Consider the following 16,384-nt stretch of genomic DNA (forward strand, 5'->3'; position numbering starts at 1 on the left):
TATTTTAGACTTCTGTGTGCGAATTCATAAAAATGTTTACAGTTGCGATAGAAGTTTGGTATTTTCCCGAACTAAGACTGGCGGTAACATGAAACTGCCAAAGTTGATAAATTTTCTCCTGCATAGACAGCGTTCCAATAAGAAGCATCTCCAACTTCCCTTTACATGTGCATTTTTTTTTTAACTGCCCCCGTTTGGCCTGAATCTGTCTATTAGTCTTTCTAAACAATCTATTTAATTGCCACAGCTTAGAAGAACTTCAAGAAATATTACACATGCAGGCTTTCTGATGTTAAAAAAAACCCATAAAATATGAAAACAGGTACCAAGAGATTAAAAAAACACAGCCTGGGGTATTCTGGAAAAACTTTGTTCTGCTTTCACCACTGCTGCCTGGGAGATCTTTGCTGTTATCTGCACCCTTATCACATCTTCATAGCAGGCTGTATTCTCTGTGCCATTACCAGCCTGCTTTAATCTTTATGAATTGACATTAAGGGCCCTTTTCCACTAGCAATCGCTAGCGTTCACGCTGAACGCTAGCGATTGCTGAATCGCAATTAGCGGCGATTCCCAGACGTTCGTGGCCACGATTTTGCTATGCACTGCATAGAAAAATCGCGGCAAATATCGCTCCGCCGCGCGTTCGCGACAAAAACGAATCGCGGTAGTGGAAATGACCTACCGCGATTCCTATGTTAAAAAGCAAACCGTAGCGATTGTAAAATCGCCAGTGTCCAGTGATTTTTCCGTGTGTAATCGTGAAAAAAATCACTTGCGCTTTCAAGTGTGAATGGGGCCTAAGTGTTTAGTAAAGTCAGCTGTGTTTAGCATTACCACATGTGGTAATGCTTCATGAATGATAGCTTATGTATATAATATCCTGCATGTAATATGGTTTTTTTTATGCAGAGTGTGCATTGCATTATGCCCACACTGTAGTGCAAGATTTGCACAATGCACATAGGCCTTGATTCACTAAAACTACAATAAAATTGCCTTTTGCAACTTGTGCACAGCCTGTTTACACAAGCAAAGTGTGTTACTTGCATTATATACAGAGTGCATGAGTTACTAGTAGAAAGCTTCCTGCAAATAGCATACCCCACATCATAGAAGCAACGCAAGTGGTGTGTACATAACGCAAGGTGCATACACATTCACAAGTACTGTGGCCAGAAGGGGTTGGACTCAACCCCCCTCAAACAATGGTTTAGGGCCAAGTTCTGTACAGTTCTCTAAATGTTCTGTTGCTATTGAAGAGGATAGAGCACAGGTGTCAAACTCCAGGCCTGGAGGGCTAGCTCCATGCCAGTATTTAGGATGGACTGAGAAATGTGTTATGCCTGAAGCTCACCTTTCCTGATTCAAACCAATCAATTAATTTGAGCTGTGTAAAAAAATAAATTGTATGAGGACTTCAGCCCTTGAAGGAGCGATTTGACATCCCTGGGATTGAGGGATGAAAGCATGGTGGAACAGGAGGGTAAGGCAGAGAACAGTAGGAGCAGACATGGCCCTGACCAGTGACCTTGGCCGAGAACCATGTAGGGTGTGTGTACGCCTTGGGCCTTCTCATACAGTGGATTACAGCTAACTGTTGTTCAAACAAAAGCCTGTATGTCATTTGGAAGTTTTTCAGGATGAGCTCTGCAGAGCTCCAGCATTTGGAATCTGAATTCAAATTTAGGCCTCTTTCACATTAAACTTTGAAAACTGATCCACTTTAACTGATCAGTTGTTCCATAGCAGTGCATTGTGAAAAGCTTTATTAAAAAGTGAACTGACCCATAGGGAAATTGACTGTAGACTGCACATCAGTTGTACATTCAGTTATAACTGACAGCAACTGATTCAGTGTGAATGGACCCAAAAGGTTGCTGTCAGTTGTAAATGAAAGGACAACTGATGTGCTGTCCCGTGACCATGTTTCCCTATGGTCTCTTTTACACTAAACTGGCCCTTTTTCACATTTCACTGCTATGGCCCTAAGGCTGGGTGGCGGTTATCCCGCATCACCTTCAGTCACACTTCTGAACGGCTGTGCTCAGCAGCTGCAACCAGGAGCATTCTGGGCGTGTGTGGATCGGAAACACTTGTAGCTCCCTCCAGCCACAGGGGAGGGTGCATGAGAAGTGGACTGAGTATGTGCCCTTCATGGAACAGTTGGGGAGGGTGCTGTGGAAAATGGGGATAAGCTGAGTTATTCCAACCAGTGTTCAGAATTAGAACAGTGGACTGTGGCGGGAATCATTTCACCCTTGCCTCTGTACACTGCCCCCCATAGTGTCCCAGCTCTATACTGGAAGTAATGGAAGGTTGAGGGGCCAAAGAGTTTATGGGGCATGGAAGCAGCCCAAGCTATGACCACCTCACTTTTTTTTAATCAATATTTATTCAGAGGGAAGGAAGGTGTTTAACCCCCCCCCCCCCCCAAAAAAAAAACACAGGAGCCTGAAGTGGGACAATACATTTATGCTTCTAGCAGCCAATTTTATACATTTGTTGCTAAATGAATCCAATATGTTCCTTCTGAAGTAACACTTGTTTGATAACAGCCCTCAGGGAGGTTCAGACCTCCACCTGCCAGCCACACATACAGGTCTAGTAGATAAGTTTGTTGTTTGCAAATTAACGTGAACAACTCTTTCAAGAAAAAAAAAAAAACGAACTTTAAGATCCTATTTAATACAAATCTGCAACAAGAAAGGTCTGTATAAAAATGTATCATCTGAAAGACCAATCGTTTTTTCCCCACAATCATTTCACATTGTTATCCAGTGTTCTGAAGCTCTATGCCCCCCTTGCAGAGTCAAAAGCGGGCAATTGGGGGGTTTAAAACTCACCTGCTCAAATTTCAGCATCACATCTCCATAGCAACAGGGCATCACATGACAGGCTGTCAGGATGTAGCAGTGTATTTCTGTTGCCATGGAGACACGACCCAGGAAGTGGGAAAGTTTTAACCCCCACTTATCGCCAGCTCACAAGTCAGGGAGGGAAGGAGATAGGAGGCCAGGAATGGAATTTTAAGAGGAATAATTTAAGGGTGAGTTTCTGCCTGTCACCCCTGATTGTAGTACAGCTTTACATGAAAGGTGTCATTTTACTATCTTGGTCATTTTTAAGTGCAAGTTCACTCTGAATCCATTGTGAGGTGCATGCATCATGTCGCAACGCACAAGTCACAATGCAAGGGATTGGGTTGACATTCATTTATGTAACAGGTTTGATATCACTTAGCACACAGCTCATGTTATTACAACAGAACCATACACACCATGGAGTCGATCTGACACACCAAAATGTGCATTGTGAGAACAAATGCTAGGATCAGGGAGTAGTATTGCGTGACGGCAGCAAAGCAGTGCACATTAGGTTTCATGGCATAAACAAACAGTATGCTTCACTGTACTGTTAATGCAAGCATTATATGCCACACACACTGCATGTAGACATCCTGCATCATAAGGCATTGCAATGGCCCACTGATCTTAGCCTCACAGGCACCATTTCAGCTCAGGTGGTTTATTGCTAAGGTGGAGAATACTTCAGGCTTTTTTGGATTCCAGATGATTTGCTGTTTTGTTTTAAGGTTTGTATCATCACCCAGAAACATATGCAGGTAAAGCATTACTAAAATGCATTTGAAAAGTGCCATTACTATGAGAAAGGGAGAAGCACAGAGCTACATGGTTAGCAGGCGGCAGCACTGGAGTCTGGCATCCAGGAGCGGTTGGGATTAAAGCTTTTTCCAGGTCAAATGTCTCAAAGTTAAATAAATAAACAGACTTTCTGCTTGCAGAGATTCCATGTAGCATAAAATATCCACACAAGTCAGAGCTGATCCCTGCATTCCTTGTTTGCTCATGCTCAGTGCACACAGTACACAGTACACCTTCCTCCCTGGCCTGCAGAACAAGTGACATTTCACTCATCTGTGGGGCTGCCAGGCTGAGGATTTTCTGCAATACTTCCTGGCTCTGCTAGCATTACTGAGGCCCAGCTCACATTAGCATTTTGCCAACAGAACGGACAAAAGAAAATGCAGCAGGACCCAAATTTTCCAGACAGTTTTGCTCAGCAGAACAGAAACGGAAGGTTTTGCAGCTCAATAGGGTCCTATGGAAAACGGAGGTTTTACAGCACAAGCTGGAGGGATACTGTGTCCTAATAGGATTTATCAAACCCACCTCGGGTTCTCTATGAAAAATACCGCCAGGAGGGAGCGCAGCAGTTTTTTTAAAAATTTTTTTTTTTTTAATCATGTAGCGAGCCGAGGGCTCGCTACATGATAGCCGCTGCTGAGCGGCATCCCCCCGCCCGCTTCGATCGCCTTCGGCGATCTCCGATCAGGAAATCCCGTTCATAGAACGGGATTTCCTGGAGGGCTTCCCCCGTCGCCATGGCGACGGGGCGGGATGACGTCACTGACGTCGGGACGTCATTGGGAGTCCCGGGCCACCCCTCGGCGCTGCCTGGCACTGATTGGCCAGGCAGCGCTGGGGCCTGGGGGGGGGGGGCCGCGCGCCGCAGCAAATAGCGGCGATCGGGCGGGGGCCGGCGGCGATCAGAGTGCTGGCGCAGCTAGCAAAGTGCTAGCTGCGTCCAGCAAAAAAAAAATTATGAAAATCGGCTCAGCAGGGCCTGAGCGGCACCCTCCGGCGGCTTACCCCGTGTCACACACGGGGTTACCGCCAGGGAGGTTAAAAGGGAAGGTTCAGGGAGGTGTTCAAAAATAAAAATACTAAACCACTTACCTGGGGCTTCCTTCAGCCCGTGGCCGGCAGGACGAGCCCTCGATACCGCTCCGGAGGCTCCCGGTCTTCTCCGGTGGCTCACCCGACCTGACCGGCTTCCTGGTCGGACTTCTCCTTGCCAATGTGTGTCTTACGCGGCCGCACTGAAGACATCGGACGTCCTACAGACTGTACTGCACAGTAGAGCCTGGAGGACGTCCGATGAAGTCAGTGTGACCGCATGAGACGCACTTTGGAGCACACAAGAGCCCGACCAGGAAGCCGGCCAGGTCGGGTGAGCCACCGGAGAAGATCGAGGGCTTCCGGAGTGGCACTGAGGGCACATCCTGCCGGCCACGGGCTGGAGGAAGCCTCAGGTAAGTGGATTAGTATTTTTTTTTTTTAAACACCTCCCTGAACCTTCCCTTTAAGAGAACCCGAGGTGGGTTTGATAAATCCTATTAGGACACAGTATCCCTCCAGCCCCCCCCCCCCTCGGGCTCTGCTGTCCTATATATCTATAGTTATCTATAAATCGGCAGGCTAGCAACACACAAATTGTCGTTAGTCTGTTATTTACATCTGCCCCGTCATTCAGAGCTGCTCCCCCACCTCCTGTATAGCGCTGGTACCCGCCTGTGTCCTTTCCCTCTCCGCCTCTGTAAGCTTCCTCCAATCGGAAGCGGAGGCAGGAAGCCACTCTATACAGGAGGCGGGAGAGCAGCGCTGAATGACAGTGCAGCAGTAAATAACAGGCTAGCAATCTGCGTGTCACTAGCCTGGTGATTTTTATTTTTTTTTAAATGGGGGACAGCAGAGCCTGTGGGGTGTCTGGAGAAACGCTATAAGGACACAGAGGCACATTCTGTATACAATGAGCAGCCTCTGTGTCCTAATAGGATTTATCAAACCTATCTTGGGTTATGTTTATTTTTCAATGCAGAGAGAAAGTTCAGGTCCCCTTTAAAAGGACGACTGAAGCGAGGGATATGGAGGCTGCCATATTTCCTCTTAAGGAATACCAGTTGCCTGGCTGTCCTGAGGATCCTCTGCCTCTAATACTTTTATAGCTATAAACCCTGAACAAGCATGCAGCAGATCAGGTGTTTCTGACATTGTCAGATCTGACAAGATTAGCTGCATGCTTGTTTTTGGTGTGGTTCAGACACTACTGCATCCAGATAGATCAGCAGAGCTGCCAGGAAACCAGCATTGTTTAAAAGGAAATGCATATGGCAGCCTCCTTATACCTCTCACTTCAGTTGTCCTATAACCACCTTAGCGGTAATGACGAGCTCAGCTTGTCCATTACCGCTGCAGTGAATATCTCCAGCCCCTGTGGGCCGATTTTGATCATTTTTCACACACGCAGCTAGCACTTTGCTAGCTGCGTGTGGGGTCCGATCCGCCGCTTAAGGGAGCCTCCCCCCTCCCAGACCCCTTGCATAGCCTGGCCAATCAGTGCCAGGCTGCGCTATGGGGCTAGATCGGACACCCCCCGACACGACGTGGACGACGTCGACATCATCCCGATTGTCGCCATGGCGACGAGGGAAGCCAAGCAGAAAATCCCATTTACAACAGGATTTTCTGCTTGCTATAAAAGCCAGCGGCGATCGGACTAGATGGGCAGATGCGCGCTCTAGTGGTGAATCATGTAGCTAACTGAAAGTTAGCTACGATTCAGAAAAAAACAAACCCCAAAAAAACCAAACTTATCTGCACGCCACCCTGGCGATTTTCACGTAACGCCAGGGTAGTTAACAAGGAAGGGAAAAAAAAAAAAAAAAAACTGTATTTAGGACTCATTAACAAAACCCAAAGCTCATATTTATGCCTGGCATTGCTAAAGACTGCAATGAAGTGGTTGGGAGAGAATTGGCGTTTAATTCAGGAACAGTTCTTAAAAAAAAAAAAAGTCAATTTAGCACTAGAGTTGGCAAAAATTTTATAGAACAAGAAAGTCACTAAAAAGGTAGTGTAGTGATAGAGTGCAGTTCATTATTCAGGATACCCACATTTAGTCATTTTCCTGACTTCAACATCAGAAACGCTGTCTGCAGCTATATTACTGTATATCTGTAACCACACTGATTTCACAGCCTAGGCCATTTTGCTGTGCGAATTTATCCTCCCAGAGCATTCCGGGAGACCAGGTATTATTTCTACTGACTTTGGAACTCTCAAACATTCTGCAGAGATGCACCTGGCACCACTAAAGATGTCACCACACACAATACATTTGAGAATTTAAAGCAGTGAGAGGAACAATTTCACAATGAACACTGACAAAGTAACATTGGAACAAAAAAGCAATTTTATTACATTTTCAGTACAGTTCCTCAATAAATCACATACTGTCAGTCAGAGAGGCTCACTATCTAATATCCTTACCACAGCCATGAGCTAATTTAAAAGGAGACTTCAGTTAATGTAACCATTAGCAACAGAGAATAGGAAAAGCAACACAGGGTATCACATGCAGTTTCTTCTCTTTTTCCGAATGGGCTGTAAGATGAACCATAGCCAACTTCAACAGTTCTTCAACTGGCAGCTTTAGCATAGAGCAGTAACATAAAGCTTGCCACTGAAGAACTGCTGCTGGTGAGCCAATGACAGGGAGGTAGCCAGACCTGCAGGAGAAACAAACGCCACATTTAGAAATAAAGTCACAAGAGCAGAAATTGCAAACTACACAACCGTTTCATAAAAGCCATATGCCCACATTCCATGGTGTGGAAATCAGGGAGAGTGAATGAGATTCTCATTTCACGTTTATTCAACTTTTATGCCAACTTTAGGCAAATGTATGATTTCAAAGAAGCAGGCAATGACTGCATCTTACAGAGAAAACTGAAACCCGTAGCACAGTCAGTGGTCAGTGTCTTGGTACCAGACTTTTGTTTTGGTTAAAAGGAAGGTTCAGGGAGGGTGGGTAAAAAATAAAAATCAATTTCCACTTACCTGGGGCTTCCTCCAGCCCGTGGCAGGCAGGAGGTGCCCTCGCCGCCGCTCCGCAGGCTCCCGGTGGCCGACCCGACCAGGCCGGCTGCCAGGCCGGGCTCTTCTGCGCTCCAAGGCCCGGAACTTCTGCATCCCACGCCGGCGCTCTGACATCATCGGACGTCCTCCGGGCTCTACTGCGCAGGTGCAGAACTACTGCGCATGCGCAGTAGAGCCCGGAGGACGTCCGATGACGTCAGAGCGCCAGCGTGGGATGCAGAAGTTCCGGGCCTTGGAGCGCAGAAGAGCCCGACCTGGCAGCCGGCCTGGCCAGGTCGGCCACCGGGAGCCTGCGGAGCGGCGGCGAGGGCACCTCCTGCCTGCCACGGGCTGGAGGAAGCCCCAGGTAAGTGGAAATTAATTTCTATTTTTTACCCACCCTCCCTGAACCTTTCCTTTAATGACTCCTCTAACCTCTTCAGGACCAAAGGCTTACACCACCCCCCCCCCCTAGTGACCAGGTTATTTTTTTTTACAATTTAGGCTACTGCAGCTTTAAGGCCTCACAGCAGGGCTGTACAACTCAGCACACAAGTGTTGGTGGAAAAACCAGTGATTTCTGCAGGTATGTTTATTTTTTTTTTTTTATTTACCTTTTTAAAAATACATTTTACAATTTAATTCATTTTATATTAACCCCACCCTTCCTCCCCCACTATCCAATGACAGCGATCATCTGTCATATGCATCAGCCTATGACAGCCAATTGCTCCTGTGTCTCCAGAAGTGACAGCCGAGTGACACGGCTGTCCCCAGTACAGTGCTGCCTTAGATCACAGGGCTGTACATTGTAAATAGACGGTTTTGCCATCTAACAGTCTCCTAGCGGCAATCACTGCTGGTAGACTGATGAGGGAGCGGAGCTCCGTCATTCAAGCGGAGATGCGTGCGATCTCCGGCAAAACACTCCCCCAGGACTTGACGCCAATTGGCATTAGGCAGTCCTGGGGGAGCCACCACATTCATGCCCATTGGCGTGATGCGGTCATTAGGAGGTTAAGTATACTCCTAATGTGCAAATCTCTTATGACACAGGACTAGAATATGCGTAACACAAAGGCCACTAGCTGGCAATCATTGAGCTGGCAGCTGTGGAAATTATTTAGCTACCAGCGGTTTCCTTCAGGGAAAATTGCTTCCACTCCCTGGGTCAGAGGAGACTTGCAGAACTTGAGAAATTTTTCTCATCGTGATCCACAAGCTCTTGCAATCTTGTACAGAGAAGATGCAAAAACACAGAGTTTAACCTGTCTAATCCCCCATTTGTGGCCAAGCACAAGTTAAGAGTTAATGAGTAAACACAGGATGTTAACCCTATGTCTGCTTCCATGAAAGCAGGAAGTAGAAAAAACTGCAGTTACATTGCAGGATTTGTATTAGCTGTAAAATGTTTTTTTATTTAAAGGTTATGCTGTTGCTCATCTTTTAGAGCAGAGAGGAAGTCCTGAGTTCAGGTCCGGTTAATGCACAATAGGTACCAATTGCGTGCTGCCATCAGCATTTCTCTGCATACAGTGCATCTTTGCATGGAAATTTCAGATAAGCAACACCAATAAAAGCTGCCTTTCTACAAAAATTTGGCCCAGATTTCTGCAGGGCAGCAGAATTGTGTCACTGCCTTTACCACAGCCCCAGGTTTAATTCTACACCGTTCTGTATATCCCAACAGGGCCACTCTGGGGCACGCAGCACACTTCAAAGGTATGCTGTGCACTCCAATCTGGCGGCAGGTGCAGTAACACTCCACTATGACAGCAATACGATACACATGGCAGGGGGAACGCAGCCATGAGCAGGCAGAGGACACTTCCAGGGTCACTTCTCCACTATTCTCAATCCTTGGAGAACATTGTCATACTTTTAATCATTTTTTTTTTTTTTTTTTGCAATTGCTTTCAGTACTAGTCAACTTGACTTCTCCAATGCTTTGTTCTACGCCACTGCATTTTCCACTCTCTGCTTATACTTCAGTCATTTTTCCCAGTTTTTTGGGGTAAAAGTTGGGGGGTTGGCTTATACTCGAGCCGGCTTAGACACTAGTATACACGGTAATTCTGAATTGATGCATATAAAAAATTGACTAAAAGGTTACCACTACTTCGATTGGCCCATTTTCAGGCAGAATTGGCCCATTTTCAGGCAGAATAAATCTGCAAAATTACAAAATAATTTGCATCATCCCAGTTTGCATACAAAATTTGCATAACCTTACATCGCATTGACGGTCTGTACTGCAAACATGCACAGCTTGAAAATGAACCAATCGAATAACACCAAAATTGAATTAATTTGGTCCATTTTAATCTACTCCGAGTCCAAATTATTTGCATCTTATTGACCATCTCTATTAGCAAGGATAAGAAAAGGTTTATTTTGCTGTAGCTTGGCAACTCCCCAATGTCCACCAAGTCTGAGGACTTTGCTCTTGTAGTGGTAACATGATGAACACTTCTGCTCACACAAGCTTACTTGGCAGGAAAAAAAAAAAAAAAAAAAAAAAAAAAAGTTACTTTGTGTTTGAGTATTCACTCTTCTCGGTGCCCACCCAACAGAACCGAAACACCACATACTGTATTCTCGTAGCATCAGGCTCACAATTCCTCTCCATGTTCGTAAATGGGCAATTTCTGTACTGCACTCTGAACTACATCCGCACATTATGACAAAACCTATTCTAGAATCCTCATTCTAATACAGCGGTAAACAGTCTGGATATATACTGACTGACAAATGAAACCACAGGAATCTTGTGGCGCTGGAAATTCCTTCAGTAATCTGTTTCCTGGTAACCTGGGGAAGCCCAGATCCTGGGATTAATTTAAAGACAGAATCTCTGGCAATGTGTGCAATAAATTTGGAACATTTGGAACTGCAACCTCCTACAAGGTCCACACAGAATAATATATTTTAGATAGATAGATATATAGTTCCCAGTTCAAGTATTACAGGTAGTCCTTGGTTAAGGAACGACATAGGAATTTATAGGTTCAATCTTAACTTGAATTTGTCCATAAATCGTAACTGTGCCATCCCTGTCCTTTCAAATTGTTAAAATTAATTTTCTCAAAAAGTACAGGGTCTGGACTATACATCAAGCAATTTACAATCTACCCTACCCCATTCAATTTTCATAAAAATTGATCATACATATCCATATACAGTGTACATATGTCGGGGAGGGGGGGGGGGGGTGTTAGCTTGATCAGATAAGCACTAATCAAAAGACTCCAAATAGTTCTGCACAAACTGATCATTTTTAGCCAATTGCCATAAAGTTGGATCATATTACTGTGATGTGTGGCCACCTTTAGGGTCCGTTCTCACTACGGCGATTACCGCTAATTGCCAAAGAGCTAGTGCTTTTTAAAGTGCCAGTGCTATTCTAACCCTATGCCAGTGATCTCACTGCGGTACAGTGCTCAAAGCATTGGTGTACAGTGTACAGTGATTTTAACTGCGCTAATTGCGGTAAAATGACTTGTGCAAACCATTAGCTCTAAACGTGTTTTGCGATTTTAAGTGTGAATGGCCCTTTGTGCTGATCTATTGGAAAATTGTGTGCAGATATGGCAGTAGATTCCTCTCTGATCAGATTTGGTCAAAGAGGTATTTGCGGACCATCTGCCAATGTATGGACCCCTTTTCACATGTAGGAGACCCCAAGTTCTTGCTCACATACAGCTGCTTTCCCGGCATGTTATTCAATACAATCCATGGTGGACTGTCAGAAGGCAGTTAAATGTCCAGAAAAAATCTAAAATACAAATAAATATGAATATACCATTTAGTTGTACAATATAACCTTTTACTAGGTCATTACCAAAAACCAAATTCAGGTTAGCATGACATATTACCTATGGATATTTCATATGTACCTTGGGAATCCAGCAGGGGGCGCTTTAAAACCAGGTAGTCAATATGCTGCAGCAATCTTTAGGCTGATTAGCTAGCATTTCATACTACTGAATAATTCATCAGGGTAAATACACAGGATTGTGTCTGTTCTGACCTTTCACTCCCACAGATAATTAACTGAACTTCTCTGCACAGTATGTGAGGCAAGAGAGTTGTTTGCTTTGGCTGTTCCTGCAATGCCACATACACAGGGCACTCAGATAAAGCAATGGCAGGGCAGGACAAGGCTTTGCACAACTATACTGTATGTTCTGTCCCAGCTTATCTCCCTACAGTTAAAGCTTTTAATCTGACGAAATGCTATTTCTACCAATCTACCAACAAATGAGCAAAACTGAACCTGGAGCCCTGCACAGTGCTATGCAGGTTAGGGGACCGCTAATAAATCAAGCTGCCAGTTAATAAATCAGCAACTCCCAAATCTGATTAGCCCCCTGCAAAGTTGGGGCCCATTTCCACTAGGTGTGAATTTTTGCGCTTTAACCTCCTTAGCGGTAACCCCGAGTTTGGCTCAGGGTTAGAAATCTGCAGCTCAGAGCAGTAACCCGGAGCCAGAATCAAGGTGACTGCTGCAAGGTTACTGCAGAGTATGGCACCCAACGGGCATTTCAACATCCCAAAGGAATCCAGACACTGGCAGCCATTCTTCTTCCTGTCCTCCAAGGCTCTGCATCCTCCTGGTGAGATCACCGCCTGTTGTCATGATGACAGCCAGCAATTTCCCCACAGGGTTACAGCGCCACCCAGAGGACTAAGGGAGAACTGCAGCGCTGGATCCCAGGGAGGTAAGTACAGGGTATGCTGCAGGATTTCTGACAGCATGACTGTTTCATGGTTTTAGGATGTAAAACCCTGAAAAAAAATTTGCACCGCTTTTAGACCCTAAAATCTGGAAATAATCATACTGCCAGGGAGGTTAACTGCCGCTCCCCTGCCTGCTGCATAGTGCGGCTCCCCCGCCTGTGTCCCTTCCCTCCCAGCCTCCGTAACCTTCCTCCAATCGGCTTACGGAGGTGGGAAGGGACACAGGCAGGGAGCTGCGCTATACTGAAGGCAGGGGAGCGGCGGTGAGTGGCAGGGCAGAGGTAAATAACAGGCTAGCGACAATCTGCGTGTCGCTAGCCTGGCGCTTTTGTTAATGGGGACAGAGCCCGTGGTGGGGGGTGGGGCTTGACGCACTATAGAAGGACACAGAGGCCAGTAATTGTATACAGCATGTCCTAATAGGATTTCACAAACCCACCTCTGGTTCTGGGGGCAATGGGAAGCCTCCTCGTGGCGCCCCTGGATAGTGCTATGTAACATGAACTAATTCCCGCAGGGCGATTGTTTTGTGGTTTTTGACCCTGCATATTTAGGAATGCGAAAGCAAATGCATATTTGCATGAGCAATGTCTCGTGATTAGCCAATAGGCCAAATTTGCAAAGCCAGATTTGTCAGGTTCACTTAGTTGATGCACACATTTTCTCTCTGTTGTAATTACCACCTCTGGTTTTCTTTAAGGGAGGGGGGAGAAACACAACTAGATACCAAGAAACTGTATAGGGTAGCTACTAGATACTGGGAAACTGTATGGGGAGGGCCACAAGACACTGGGGAACTTTTAGAGGGAGGAGGCCACTGGACATTGAAATTGGCCCGCCACTTGGTCCCAGTGTTCAATTTCATCCCGCTTTAGGAGTTTGATACCCCTGATCTAGTGGAAATGTGTTCATACAGTTAAGCTCCCCAATTCAGTTTCTGGAAGGCTGGGCGAGAGAAAAACATTTAATTGAAACAAGTATTCTAAACTAATCGCCACGGTTCTTGATGTAGGCGAGATAAATATAAATAAAAGTTTACTTCAGGAAGTGCAAATTTCCTGCAGAGCAGATTCTGCTCTTCGACTGATTTTAACAATAGAAAACAACAAAAAAAAAAAAAAAAAAAAGTGCTTTACAATGTTACACAATTAAATATTTGTAAAAGACATTTAAAACGTTTGAAATTAATTTCATTAAAAAATTCTGTGCTTTTGCACTTTCAAACAGTGGCTCAAATAATGAAAGACATATCTGCAAGGCAAAAATTGTCACGCGACAAGTTTATGTACTGCCGCTCTGAGACACATTTGTTAAAGGTTGAGACAGAGCTATGGGAGCCATCCAAAATGAAATTACATGAGATTGGGCGAGACATCCCCGTTCTTTCAGCTACACTAGGAAGATGAATTGCTTGCAATCAGGATTAACCATTAGTTGACAATTGCCTCATTTAAAAATCCACATACTGCAAATGAAGCAAATGCCTAGCGATTTATCTTGCAGAGCTCTTGTTTGGAAAGGGGGTGGGGGGCGTTGAATGGTCGAGTGGGTGGGCCAGGGATTCACTTTGTTGGCTTTTCCCTTTGTCCATTAGGAGGAATGTGGCAACATCACTGAGACAACACTGGCTGTTGCAGGGAGGAAGTAAAGGCCCCACACAGCACTGAATAATGATCATCCACAACGTGATCGTTTCAGGTGACAGTTTCAAGAACTGCTGTACAGACAAGCAGCTGGTTAGCTCTGGGACACCTGTTCTGACAGCAATTTTTTTTTTACCTGGGGCAATCACTAACAGTCATCACAGGCAATGTAAATTTATCATCTGCAGAGTTTTAAAAACATGGGAACTTAAAAAAAAAAAAAAGCCAGATCTTTACCTAGGGAGAGGGAAGGCTCTGGTTACTATAGATCTTTCCCTCTGCTCTCCTGGTGCCCGTTCCAGCACTGTGCTGCTGATAAGTGGACATGTGTTAGTGGGCTCAGGCCTTAAAGCACAACTAATGAGAGGTATATGTAGGATGCCATGTTATTTCATTTTAAAGAGAATCTGTATTGTTAAAATCGCACAAAAGTAAACATACCAGTGCGTTAGGGGACATCTCCTATTACCCTCTGACACAATTTCGCCGCTCCTCGATGCATTAAAAGTGGTTAAAAACAGTTTTAAAAAGTTTGTTTATAAACAAACAAAATGGCCACCAAAACAGGAAGTAGGTTGATGTACAGTATGTCCACACATAGAAAATACATCCATACACAAGCAGGCTGTATACAGCCTTCCTTTTGAATCTCAAGAGATCATTTGTGTGTTTCTTTCCCCCTGTTCTCATGCACTGAAGTTTCAGGCTGCTTGTTTCCTCCTGCAAACAGCTTTGCCCTTGTCTGTAATTCTTCAGTATGTGAAAGCCCAGCCAGCTCAGAGGACGATTTATCCAGCTTGTAAAAGATGAGAGAAGAGAGGAGCTGCTCTAATCCTAAATAACACACAGGCAGTGTGCACAGAGGGGCCTGGAAGGAAGAGTTCATAGCAGAACCACAACACTGAAGAACTTGGCAGCCTTCCAGACACAGGCTGACAAGTCTGACAAGAGAGAGATAAGTTGATTTATTACAGAGACTGTGCTAGTAGAAAGTGCTGCAGTAAGCCAGAACACATTAGAATAGCTTTTTGAACTTGTAGGATGATAAAAAACAGGATGCAATTTTTGTTACGGAGTCTCTTTAAGCAATGCCAGTTGTCTGGCTGCCCTGCTGATCCTCTGCCTGTAATGCTGGGAATACACTGTTCGTTTTTGAGGTGATAAGATGGCTCGATAGATAATTTCCGACCTGTCCGATCTCCCTTTCAATCCTTTCACCACTCGATTTCTGATAGAAGGGAGTAGAAAAAGATAAGAAAAACAAGCGGAAGATGAGAATCAACTGCAGAATCGAGCGGCAAAAACGATTGCGAGGAGAATCAAGCTCCAGAAACACAGTGTATTCCCAGCATTACAGGCGCACTATGGAGCACAGAGCTGCAGTGCAGTGGTTCCCTCCTGCTTACAGGAATCACCTGTTGCTGCATAGGGTATAAAGTCACAGTAAGGGTCATGCTTGTTCTTTTTCACTTTGGAATTTACACTTTTGGTCTGCTTTTAAGGAGTTATCAGGTAATAAAAAGGTAAAATAAGGGCTACTTACCTGGGGCTTTGTCCAGTCCCAAGCTCCCAGCATTTCCCTCGCCGCAGCTCTGCCTGCAGCCATTCGACGTCTCTGCTTCCCGGGCCACGGTGAGGACGTCGGGCCGACCGGAGCGTAATGCGCAGGCGCAGAACTACTGCGCAGTAATCTCCGGTTCACGTGGCGGTGACTGACCGTGCCGCTCGCGCAGGCGCAGTACAGGCCGACCTACAGGTCAGCCTGAAGTCATCATCGCGGACTGGGAAGCAGAGACGGCGAACGGCTGCGGGCAGAGCTGCGGCGAGGGAAATGCTGGGAGCTTGGGGCTGGACGAAGCCCCAGGTAAGTAGCCCTTATTTTACCTTTTATTGCCTGATAACTCCTTTAAGAACTTAAGACTTCATACTAATGAAAGGCAGCAGAAGATGCACTCTTAAGGGGCCCATACACTGGTGGACTTCAGCTATCGATCGATTTCTGTCCGATTTCAATGGATTTGCTCTGACAGGATGGAAGATCTAGGTCAATCTGCTGCCAGCAGCAGATCGACCTAGATGAATGGCACATAGAGTTGCACTGGATCCAATGGTCCAATAATGCATTTAGATACATTTCCAATAGATTTAATTCTGAAATGATTGCAAATCTGTTCCTAGTGTGTGGCACACATCAGATAGATTCCTGTCAGATTCCACTTGACAGGCATCTGACAGAAATCTGATGGTCACATCTGCTGCAAATCTATAAGTTTATGGCCA

At 45.4% G+C, this 16,384-nt stretch overlaps 2 long non-coding RNA genes across 2 annotated transcripts in view; one reads left to right on the forward strand and one right to left on the reverse strand.

The window, feature by feature from the left end:
* Nucleotides 1-2,958: 2,958 nt before the first annotated feature.
* LOC137544909 (uncharacterized) overlaps nt 2,959-16,384 on the forward strand; it is a 29,879-nt gene continuing 16,453 nt past the window's right edge. The window contains exons 1-2 of the long non-coding RNA XR_011025937.1: nt 2,959-3,049; nt 8,226-8,307. This is a non-coding gene — a long non-coding RNA (uncharacterized lncRNA). The remainder of the gene's footprint in view (nt 3,050-8,225; nt 8,308-16,384) is intronic.
* The window catches only part of LOC137544908 (uncharacterized), a 38,076-nt gene continuing 28,725 nt past the window's right edge, over nt 7,034-16,384 (reverse strand). Inside the window, exon 3 of the long non-coding RNA XR_011025936.1 lies at nt 7,034-7,372. This is a non-coding gene — a long non-coding RNA (uncharacterized lncRNA). The remainder of the gene's footprint in view (nt 7,373-16,384) is intronic.

This window comes from Hyperolius riggenbachi, chromosome 2 (genome assembly GCF_040937935.1).
Source record: "Hyperolius riggenbachi isolate aHypRig1 chromosome 2, aHypRig1.pri, whole genome shotgun sequence".
Classification (NCBI taxonomy): Eukaryota; Metazoa; Chordata; class Amphibia; order Anura; family Hyperoliidae; genus Hyperolius; species Hyperolius riggenbachi.